Below are 10,133 nucleotides of genomic sequence, written 5' to 3'. Positions count from 1 at the left end.
ACTGTTTCCTTGGCTGTGCAGAAGTTTTTATCTTGATGAAGTCTCACAAGTTCATTTTTTCTTTTGTTTCTCTTGCCTTTGGAGATGTGTCATGAAAAAAATTGCTGTGGCTGATGTCAAAGAGGTTGCAGCCTATGTTGTCCTCTATGATTTTGATGGATTCCTGTCTCACATCGAGGTCTTTCATCCATTTGCAGTTTATCTTTTTGTATGGTGTGAGAGAGTGGTCAAGTTTCATTCTTTTGCATGTAGCTGTCCAATTTTCCCAGCACCATTTATTGAAGAGACTGTCTTTTTTCCTCTGGATGTTTTTTCCTGCTTTATCAAAGGTTACTTGCCCAAAGAGCCGAGGGTCCATTTCTGGATTCTCTATTCTGTTCCATTGGTCTATGTGTCTGTTTTTGTGCCAGTACCATGCTGTCTTTGTGCACACAGCTTTGTAGTATAGCTTGAAATTGGGCACCGTGATACCCCCAGCTTTGTTTTTCCTTTTCAACAATTCCTTGGTGATTCAGGGCCTTTTCTAGTACCACACAAATTTAAGGGCTGTTCATTCCAGCTCTTTGAAAAATGTTATTGGTACTTTGATCGGGATGGCATAGAAAGTGTAGATTGCTCTGGGTAGCATAGACATTTTAACTATGTTAATTCTTCTGATCCATGAGAATGGAATATTTTTCCATCTTTTTGTGTCTTCCTCAATGTCTTTCAAGAGTGATCTGTAATTTCAAGAATATAGATACTTTACGTCTCTGATTAATTCTGAGATAATGTAGATTTTTGGTGCTAATGTAAATGGAATGGTTTCCCTAATATCACTTTCTTCAGTCTCATTGTTCGTGTATAGAAATTCAACTAAGCGGGGAGTTAAGTAGGCGGAGTAGTAGATCCCTTTTGCAGCTGGTCCCCTGAGCTGAGTTGGATAGGTACCAGACCATCCTGAATCAGCCTGAGACGCAGGAAGATACATCTGGATCTCAACAAAAGAACATCTTCAGCACTGAATATTGTGGTAGGAACCAGGGAGCTGTGAATTTGCGCACAGATATTGGAAGATAAAGGTAAGGGGGAGGGAGCCTCTGTGCTCGGGTGCTGGGAAGCGATAGCCACCTGCACTGGGGAGCAGGCCAGACTCGTGGCCCGGAACCCGCGAGAGAGCAGACTGAGACCGTGAGCCTGGAAATGCGCACATCCAAAATGAAAACCAGAGCTCCAGAGCACTCACTGGAACTGGACTAAGACTGCACTGAAACCGGACTGAGACTGGGAGTTCGGGAGCACAGACGGGGGCGGCTGCTGGCTGGCAGCTGGTGGTTTTAGAAACACAAAGGACAGAGATGTGCCAGCCCTGGAAGTGAGGGCTGGGAAACCAGCTTTGGGGTGCACAACCCGGACGCTGCAGGGTTTCTAGCAGCACCAACAGAAACAGAGTTAAAGAGGCCAGAAGAGCTCAGTGGAGAGCAGACTGCAATCTCTCTGTTCTGAGACAGAGGCTAGAATTTTGCCACTGCTGCTCTGACTCTCAGAAGAGCTACAGAAAACTGCCAGGGAAAGGCACCAGAGAACAAAAGCCCGGAAATACCAGCTCACATTGTGCCCATGCGCATCCCCATTCCCCGTTGCAAGGGATAGGGAGACCCCACCCAAGCAGGGTTGCCTGAATATCAGCGTGGCAGGCCCTTCCCCCAGAAGGCAAGCTGAAAAATCATGGATCTCACATCCCTAAGGTCCCTATAAAACAAGAGCACAGTGCCTAGGTCCTGGTCAATAATTTGGGTTCTGGGCAACCCCGCAACCTCTCCTCTTCAGAACGATGAGAAGGAGAGCAAAGAAAAGATAATGAGTCTGTGGCCTCTGCCATAAAACTAATGGTTATGTATATGACCAAATTATCAGAAATGGAGTTCAGAGTAACAATGGTCAAGATGATGTGTAGACTTGAAAAAAGTATTAACGAAAATAGTAATGAGAATATACAATTTCTAAGGGCGGAAATGAGAGCGAATCTGGCAGAAATTAAAAATGCTATGAATCAAATGCAGTCAAAACTAGATGCTCTGATGGCCAGGGTGAATGAGGCAGAAGAAGGAATTAGGGAATTGGAGGATGGGATGGTAGAAGAGAAAGCTAATACAGAAAGTTGGCTCAAAAAAAAAAAATCCAATCTCAAGAATGTAGGTTACGGGAGATTACTGACTCAATGAAACGTTCCAATGTCAGCATCATCGGCATCCCCAAGGGAATGGAAAAGAGAGAGGTCTAGAAGAGATATTTGAACACATTGTACTTGAAAAATTCCCTAATCTAGCAAGGGGAACAAGCATTCGTGTCCAAGAGGCAGAGAGGAGCCCTCCCAAGCTCAACCATGACAAACGTATGCCACGGCATGTCATAGTGCATTTCGCAAATATTATATCCAAGGATAGAGTATTGAATGCGGCCAGGGCAAAGAAATTTCTCACGTACATAGGCAAAAATATTAGGATTACATCAGACCTGTCTACACAGACCTGGAAAGAAAGGGTTTGGGGGGCATTTTTAAAGCTCTATCAGAGAAAAACATGTAGCCAAGGACCTTTATCCAACAAGGCTGTCACTTAGAATTGATGGAGAGATAAGGACCTTCCAGAATCACCAGACACTGACCAATTTCGTAAGCATGAAACCAGCCTTACAGGACATATGAAGGGGGTTTCTATAAAGTAAAAAGGCCCCAAGAATGATACAGAACAGAAAGTTAGAATCTATATAGAAACAAATACTTCACAGGCAACATGACATCATTAAAATAATCTCTCTCAATAATCACTTTCACTGTGAATTGCCTAAATTCTCCCATAAAAGGCCACAGGGTTGCAGATTGGATAAAAAGACATGACCAACCATTTGCTATCAACAAGAGACTCATTTTGAACCTAAAGGTACATCCAGACTAAAAGTGAAGAGATGGAAAACCATTTCTCATGCCAATGGATTTCAAAAGAAAGCTGGGGTAGCAATTCTCATATCAGACAGATTGGATTTTAAACTAAACACTGTAGTTAGAGATACAGAAGGACACTATATTATTCTGAAAGGATGTATCCAACAAGTGGATATGACAATTAAAAATATATATGCCCCCAACAGGGGAGCAACAAGATACACAAGCCAACTCTTAACCACAATAAAGAGACATATAGATAAAAATACGTTACTAGTAGGGGACCTCAACACTCCACTATCAGCAATAGACATATCACCTAAGCAAGAAATCAACAAAGAAACAAAAGCTTTGAATGCCATACTCGACAAATTGGACTTCATAGATATATATTGAACACTACACCCCAGAACCAAAGAATACTCATTCTATTCCAATGCCCATGGAACATTCTCAAGAATAGACCAGATACTGGGTCACAAAACATGTCTCAACCGATACCAAAAGACTGAAATTATTCCCTGCATATTCTTAGACCACAACGCTTTGAAATTGGAACTCAAACACAAGGAAAAATTTGGAAGAAACTCAAACACATGGAGACTAAGAACCATCCTGCTCAAGAATGATTCGATAAACTAGGAAATCAAAAATCAATTTAAACAATTTATGGAGACCAACGAGAATGAAAACACAACGGTCCAAAACCTATGGGATACTGCAAAGGCAGTCCTAAGGGGAAAAAACATAACCATCCAAACCTCACTCAAAAGAATAGAAAAATCTAAAATGCAGTTTTTATATTCTCACCTCAAGAAGCTGGAGCAGCAACAGAGGGACAGGCCTAATCCACACATGAGGAAGCAACTGACCAAGATTAGAGCAGAAATCAATGAATTAGAAACCAGGAGTACAGTAGAGCAGATCAACAGAACTAGGAGCTGGTTCTTTGAGAGAATCAATAAAATTGACAGACCACTGGCAAGACTTATCCAAAAGAATAGAGAAAGGACCCAAATTAATAAAATTATGAATGAAAAAGGAGAGGTCACAACCAACACCAATGAAATTGGAAGGATTATTGGAAACTTTTATCAACAGCTATATGCCAATAAATTAAGCAATCTGGAAGAGATGGAGGACATCCTGGAAACCTATAAACTACCAAGACTGAAACAGGAAGAAATTGATTTTTTTAACAGGCCAATTAATTATGAAGAGATTGAAACAGTGATAAACAACCTTCCAAAAAACAAAACTCCAGACCCAGATGGTTTTCCTGGAGAATTCTACCAAACATTCAAAGAAGAAATAATACCTATTCTCCTAAAACTATTTCAAAAAATAGAAACAGAAGGAAAGCTACCAAATTCATTCTATGAGGCCAATATTACCTTGACCCCAAACCAGGGAAAGACCGCATCAAAAAGGAGAATTACAGACCGATTTACCTAATGAATATGGATGCCAAAATCTCAACAAGATACAGGCTAATAGAATCCAACTGTACATTAAAAGGATTATCCATCATGAACAAGTGGGATTCATCCCTGGGATGCAAGGGTGGTTCAGCATTCACAAATCACTCAGTGTCATAGATTTTATCCAGAAAGAAAAATTCAAAAATCATATGATTCTCTCAATAGATGCAGAAGAAGCATTTGACAAAATACAGCATCCTTTCCTGATTAAAACCATTCAGAGTGAATGGATAGAGTGTACATTCCTCAATCTCATAAAAACCATCTATGAAAAGCCTACAGCAAATATCATTCTCAATGGGGAAAAGCTGGAAGCCTTTCCCTTATCAGGAACATGACAAGGATGCCCACTCTCGCCATTATTATTCAACATAGTACTAGAAGTCCTTGCAACAGCAATCAGACAACAAAAAGGGATAAAGGTACCCAAATCAGCAAAGAAGAAGTCTAAATGTCTCTCTTCGCAGATGACATGATACTCTATATGGAAAACCAAAAGAATCCACCCCCAAACTATTAGAAGTTATACAGCAATTCAGTAATGTGGCGGGATACAAAATCAATGCGCAGAAATCAGTTGCATTTCGATACACAAATAATGAGACTGAAGAAAGAGAAATTAGGGAATCCATCCAATTTACAATAGAACCAGAAACCATACGTTACCTTGGAATTAACTTAACCAGAGATGTAAAGGACCTATATTCTAGAAACTATAAATCACTCTTGAAAGACATTGAGGAAGAAACAAAAAGATGGAAAAATATTCCATGCTCATGGATCGGAAGAATTAACATAGTTAAAATGTCCATGCTACCCAGAGGAATCTACACTTTCAATGCTATCCCGATCAAAATAACGATGACATTTTTCAAAGAACTGGAACAAATAGTCCTTAAATTTGTGTGGAACCAGAAAAGGCCCCAATCTCCAAGGAACTGCTGAAAAGGAAAAACCAAGCTGGGGGCATCACAATGCCGGATTTCAAGCTGTACTACAAAGCTGTGATCACAAAGACAGCATGGTACTGGCACAAAAACAGACACATAGACCAATGGAACAGAATAGAGAACCCAGAAATGGACCCTCAGCTCTTTGGGCACCTAATCTTTGATAAAGCAGGAAAAAACATCCAGTGGAAAAAAGACAGTCTCTTTAATAAATGGTGCTGGAAAAATCGGACAGCTACATGCAAAAGAATGAACCTTGACCACTCTCTCAGACCATACACAAAGATAAACTGCAAATGGATGGAAGACCTCGATGTGAGACAGGAATCCATCAAAATCATAGAGGACAACATAGGCAGCAACCTCTACGACATTGGCCAAAGCAACCTTTTTCATGACACATCCCCAAAGGGAAGAGAAACAAAAGATAAAATGAACTTGTGGGACTTCATCAAGATAAAAACTTCTGCACAGCCGAGGAAACAGTCAAGAAGACTAAAAGGCAGCCCACAGAATGGGAGAATATATTTGCAAATGATACTACAGATAAAAGACTGGTATCCAAGGTCTATAAAAGAACTTCTCAAACTCAATACGTGAGAGACAAATAAACAAATCATAAAATGGGCAGAAGGTAAGAACAGACACTTTTCTAATGATGACATACAAATCGCTAACAGACACATGAAAAATGTTCAAAATCATTAGCCATCAGGGAAATTCAAATTAAAACCACACTAAGATACCACCTTTCGCCAGTTAGAATGGCAAAAATTGACAAGGGAAGGAACAACAATTGCTGGAGAGGATGTGGAGAAAGGGGATCCCTCCTACATTGTTGGTGGGAATGCAAGTTGATACAGCCACTCTGGAATACAGTGTGGAGTTCCCTCAAAAAGTTAAAAATTGAGCTACCCTATGATCCAGCAATTGCACTGCTGGGTATTTACCCCAAAGATACAGATGTAGTGAAGAGAAGGGCCATATGCGCCCCAATGTTCATAGTAGCATTGTCGTCAGTAGCTAAATCGCGGAAGGAGCCGAGATGCCCTTCAACAGATGACTGGATTAAGAAGTTGTGGTCCATATATACAATGGAATATTACTCAGCTATCAGAAAGAATGAATTCTCAACATTTGCTGCAACATGGACGGCATTGGAGGAGATAATGCTATGTGAAATAAGTCAAGCAGAGAAAGACAATTATCATATGGTTTCTCTCATCTATGGAACATAAGAACTAGGAAGATTGGTAGGAGAAGAAAGGGATAAAGAAAGGGGGGTATTCAGAAGGGGAATGAAGCATGAGAGACTATGGGCTCTGAGAAACAACTGCGGGCTTCAGAGTGGAGGGGGGTGGGGGAATGGGATAGACTGGTGATGGGTAGTAAGGAGGGCATGTATTGCATGGTGCACTGGGTGTTATACGCAACTAATGAATCATGGAACTTTACATCAAAAACCAGGGATGTACTGTATGGTGAATAACATAATAAATAAAAAAAATTAAAAAATACATAAAAACATGAATATAGGGAAGTACATTATTCCCTTTACCTCAGGCTCCAATAAGTCTTGGATCCTGTCTTCATTTAATTTTTTAATATGCTACTCATCATGAATTTTTTGCATTCATGTGATTTAAAAAAAAATATTAAATCAAACTATTACATTAAAAAAAGAATTTTTGGATAAACCAGGAATTCAAAATTCAATTTGATCAATTTATGGAGACCAATGAGAATGAAAACACAATGGTCCAAAACCTATGGGACACTGCAAAGGCAGTCCTAATGGGAAAATACATAGCCATCCAAGCCTCACTCAAAAGAATAGAAAAATGTAAAATGCAGTTTTATATTCTCACCTCAAGAAGCTGGAACACGAACAGAAGAATAGGCCTAATCTATGCACGAGAAAGCAGTTGATCAAGATTAGAGCAGAGATCAGTGAATTAGAAACCAGGAGCACAGTAGAGCAGATCAACAGAACTAGAAGCTGGTTCTTTGAAAGAATAAATAAGATGGATAAGCCATTGGCAAGGCTTATTCAAAAGAATAGGGAAAGGACCCAAATTAATAAAATTATGAATGAAAAGGGGGAGGCCACAACCAACACCAATGAAATAGGAAGCATCATTAGAAACTTTTATCAACAGCTTTATGCCAATAAATTAAACTACCTGGAAGAAATAGATGCCTTCCCGGAAACCTATAAACTACCAAGACTGAAACAGGAAGAAATTGATTTTTTAAACAGACTGGTTAATTATGAAGAGATTGAAGCAGTGATCAAAAACCTCCCAAAAAACAAGAGTCCAGGGCCTGACGGATTCCCCGGGGAATTCTACCAAACATTCAAAGAAGAAATAATACCTATTTTCCTGAAGCTTTTTCAAACAATAGAAACAGAAGGAAAACTACCAAACTCCTTCTGTGAGTCCAGTATTACCTTGATCCCCAAACCAGGCAAAGACCCCGTAAAAAATGAGAATTACAGACCAATATCCCTCATGAATATGGACGCCAAAATTCTCAACAAGATCCAAGCTCCAGCTTCTTGAGGTGAGAATTTAAAAACTGCGTTTTAAATATTTCTATTCTTTTGAGTGAGGCTTGGATGGGTACGTATTTTCCCCCTAGGACTGTCTTTGCAGTATATCATATTTTATACCATTGTGTTTTTATTCTCGTTGATTTCCATAAGTTGTTTAAACTGATTTTTAATTCCCTGGTTTGCTCAATCATTCTTGAGCAGGATGGTTCTTAGTTTCCAAGTGTTTGAATTTCTTCCATTTTTTCCCTTGTGATTGAGTTCCAGTTTCAAAGCATTGTAGTCTGAGAATATGCAGGGAATAATATCAGTCTTTTGGTATCAGTTGAGACATGTTTTGTGACCCAGTATATTGTCTTCTGGAGAACGTTCCATGTGCATTCAAAAAGAATTATTCTTCCATTGTTCTGGGGTGTAGTGTTCTATATATATCTATGAGGTCCATCTGGTCTATTATGGCATTCAAAACACTTGTTTCTTTGTTGATTTTCTGCTTAGGTGATCTGTCTATTGCTGAAAGTGGAGTGTTGAGGTCCCCTACTATTAATGTATTATTATCTATATATCTCTTTATTCTCGTTAAAAGTTGGCTTGCGTATCTTGCTGCCCCCCTGTTGGGGGCGTAGATATTTATAATTTTCATATCCACTTGTTGGATACATCCTTTAAGAATAATATAGTGTCCTTCTGTGTTTCTAACTACAGTCTTTAGTTTAAAATCTAATCTGTCTGATATGAGAATTTCTACCCCAGCTTTCTTTTGAGGTCAATTGGCATGAGAAATGGTTTTCCATCCCTTCACTTTCAGTCTGGATGTATCTATAGGTTCAAGATGAGTCTCTTGTAGACAGCAAATGGATGGGTCATGTCTTTTTATCCAATCTGCAACCCTGTGGCGTTTATGGGAGCATTTAGGCCATTCACATTGAGAGTGATTTTTGAGGGATGTGATTTTAATGATGTCATGTTGACTGTGAATTCTTTTTTTCTATAGATTGTAACTTTCTGACCTGTATCACTCTTGGGGCCTTTATTCTTTAATAGAAGCCCCCTTAATATCTCATGTAGTTATGGTTACGAATTCCTTCAGTTATGAATTCCTTCAGTTTCTGCCAATCCTGGAAGTTCCTTATCTCTCCATGAATTCTGAATGACAGCCTTGCTGGTAAAGGATCCATGGCTGTATGGTCTTCTCACTTAGGGCTTTGAAAATACCCTGCCAACCCTTCCTAGCCTGCCAGGTCTCTGTAGATAGGTCTGGTATTATTGTGATATGTTTCCCTCTCTACATAAGGATTTTCTTCCCCCTGGCCGCTTTCAGTATTGTATCCCTGGATCTAATATTTGCGAATTGCACTATGACATGACATGTTGTAGGTCTGTTGTCACTGATCTTGGGAGGGGTCCTCTTTGCCTCTTGAACATGAATGCTTGTTTCCTTTGCCAGATTAGGGAAGTTCTCAGCTACAATTTGTTCAAATATCTCTTCTAGACCTCTGTTTTTCTCTACCCCCTCGGGAATGCCCATGATTCTGACATTTGAACATTTCATTGAGTCAGTAATCTCCCGTAACCTACATTCTTGAGATTGGATTTTTTTGAGCCAAGTTTCTGTTTTAGCTTTCTCTTCTACCATCCCATCCTCCAATTCACTAATTTGTCTTCTGCCTCATTTACCCTGGCCGTCAGAGCATCTAGTTTAGACTGCATTTGATTAATGGCATTTTTAATTTCTGCCAGATTCGCTCTCATTTCCGCCCTTAGAGATTCTATATTCTCGTTACTATTTTCGTTAATATTTTCTTCCAGCTACACATCATCTTGACCATTGTTACTCTGAATTCTATTTCTGACAACGTGGCTATATCCATACCCATCAGTTCTGTGGCAGAGGCCACAGACTCATTATCTTTTCTTTTTTGGAGGGGGGATTTCTCCTCCTCATCATTCTGATGAGGAGAGGTTGTGGGGATGCCCAGAGCCCAAATTATTGACCAGGACCCAGGCAGCGTGCACTTGTTTTATTGGGACCTTAGGGATGTGGGCTTCTTGATTTTTCAGCTTGCCTTCTGGGGGAGGGGCCTGCTGTGCTGATATTCAGGCAACCCTGTTCGGGTAGAGTCGCCCCTTCCCTTGTGAGGGGGGATGGGGATGCGCACAATGTGAACTGTCGTTTCCGGGCTTTTTTTCTCTGGCGGCTTTCCCTGGGGGTTTTCTGTGAGTCT

Source organism: Ursus arctos, unplaced genomic scaffold (genome assembly GCF_023065955.2).
Source record: "Ursus arctos isolate Adak ecotype North America unplaced genomic scaffold, UrsArc2.0 scaffold_20, whole genome shotgun sequence".
NCBI lineage: Eukaryota > Metazoa > Chordata > Mammalia > Carnivora > Ursidae > Ursus > Ursus arctos.
The sequence above is the reverse complement of the archived record's forward strand: the minus strand, read 5'-3'. Positions refer to the sequence as shown.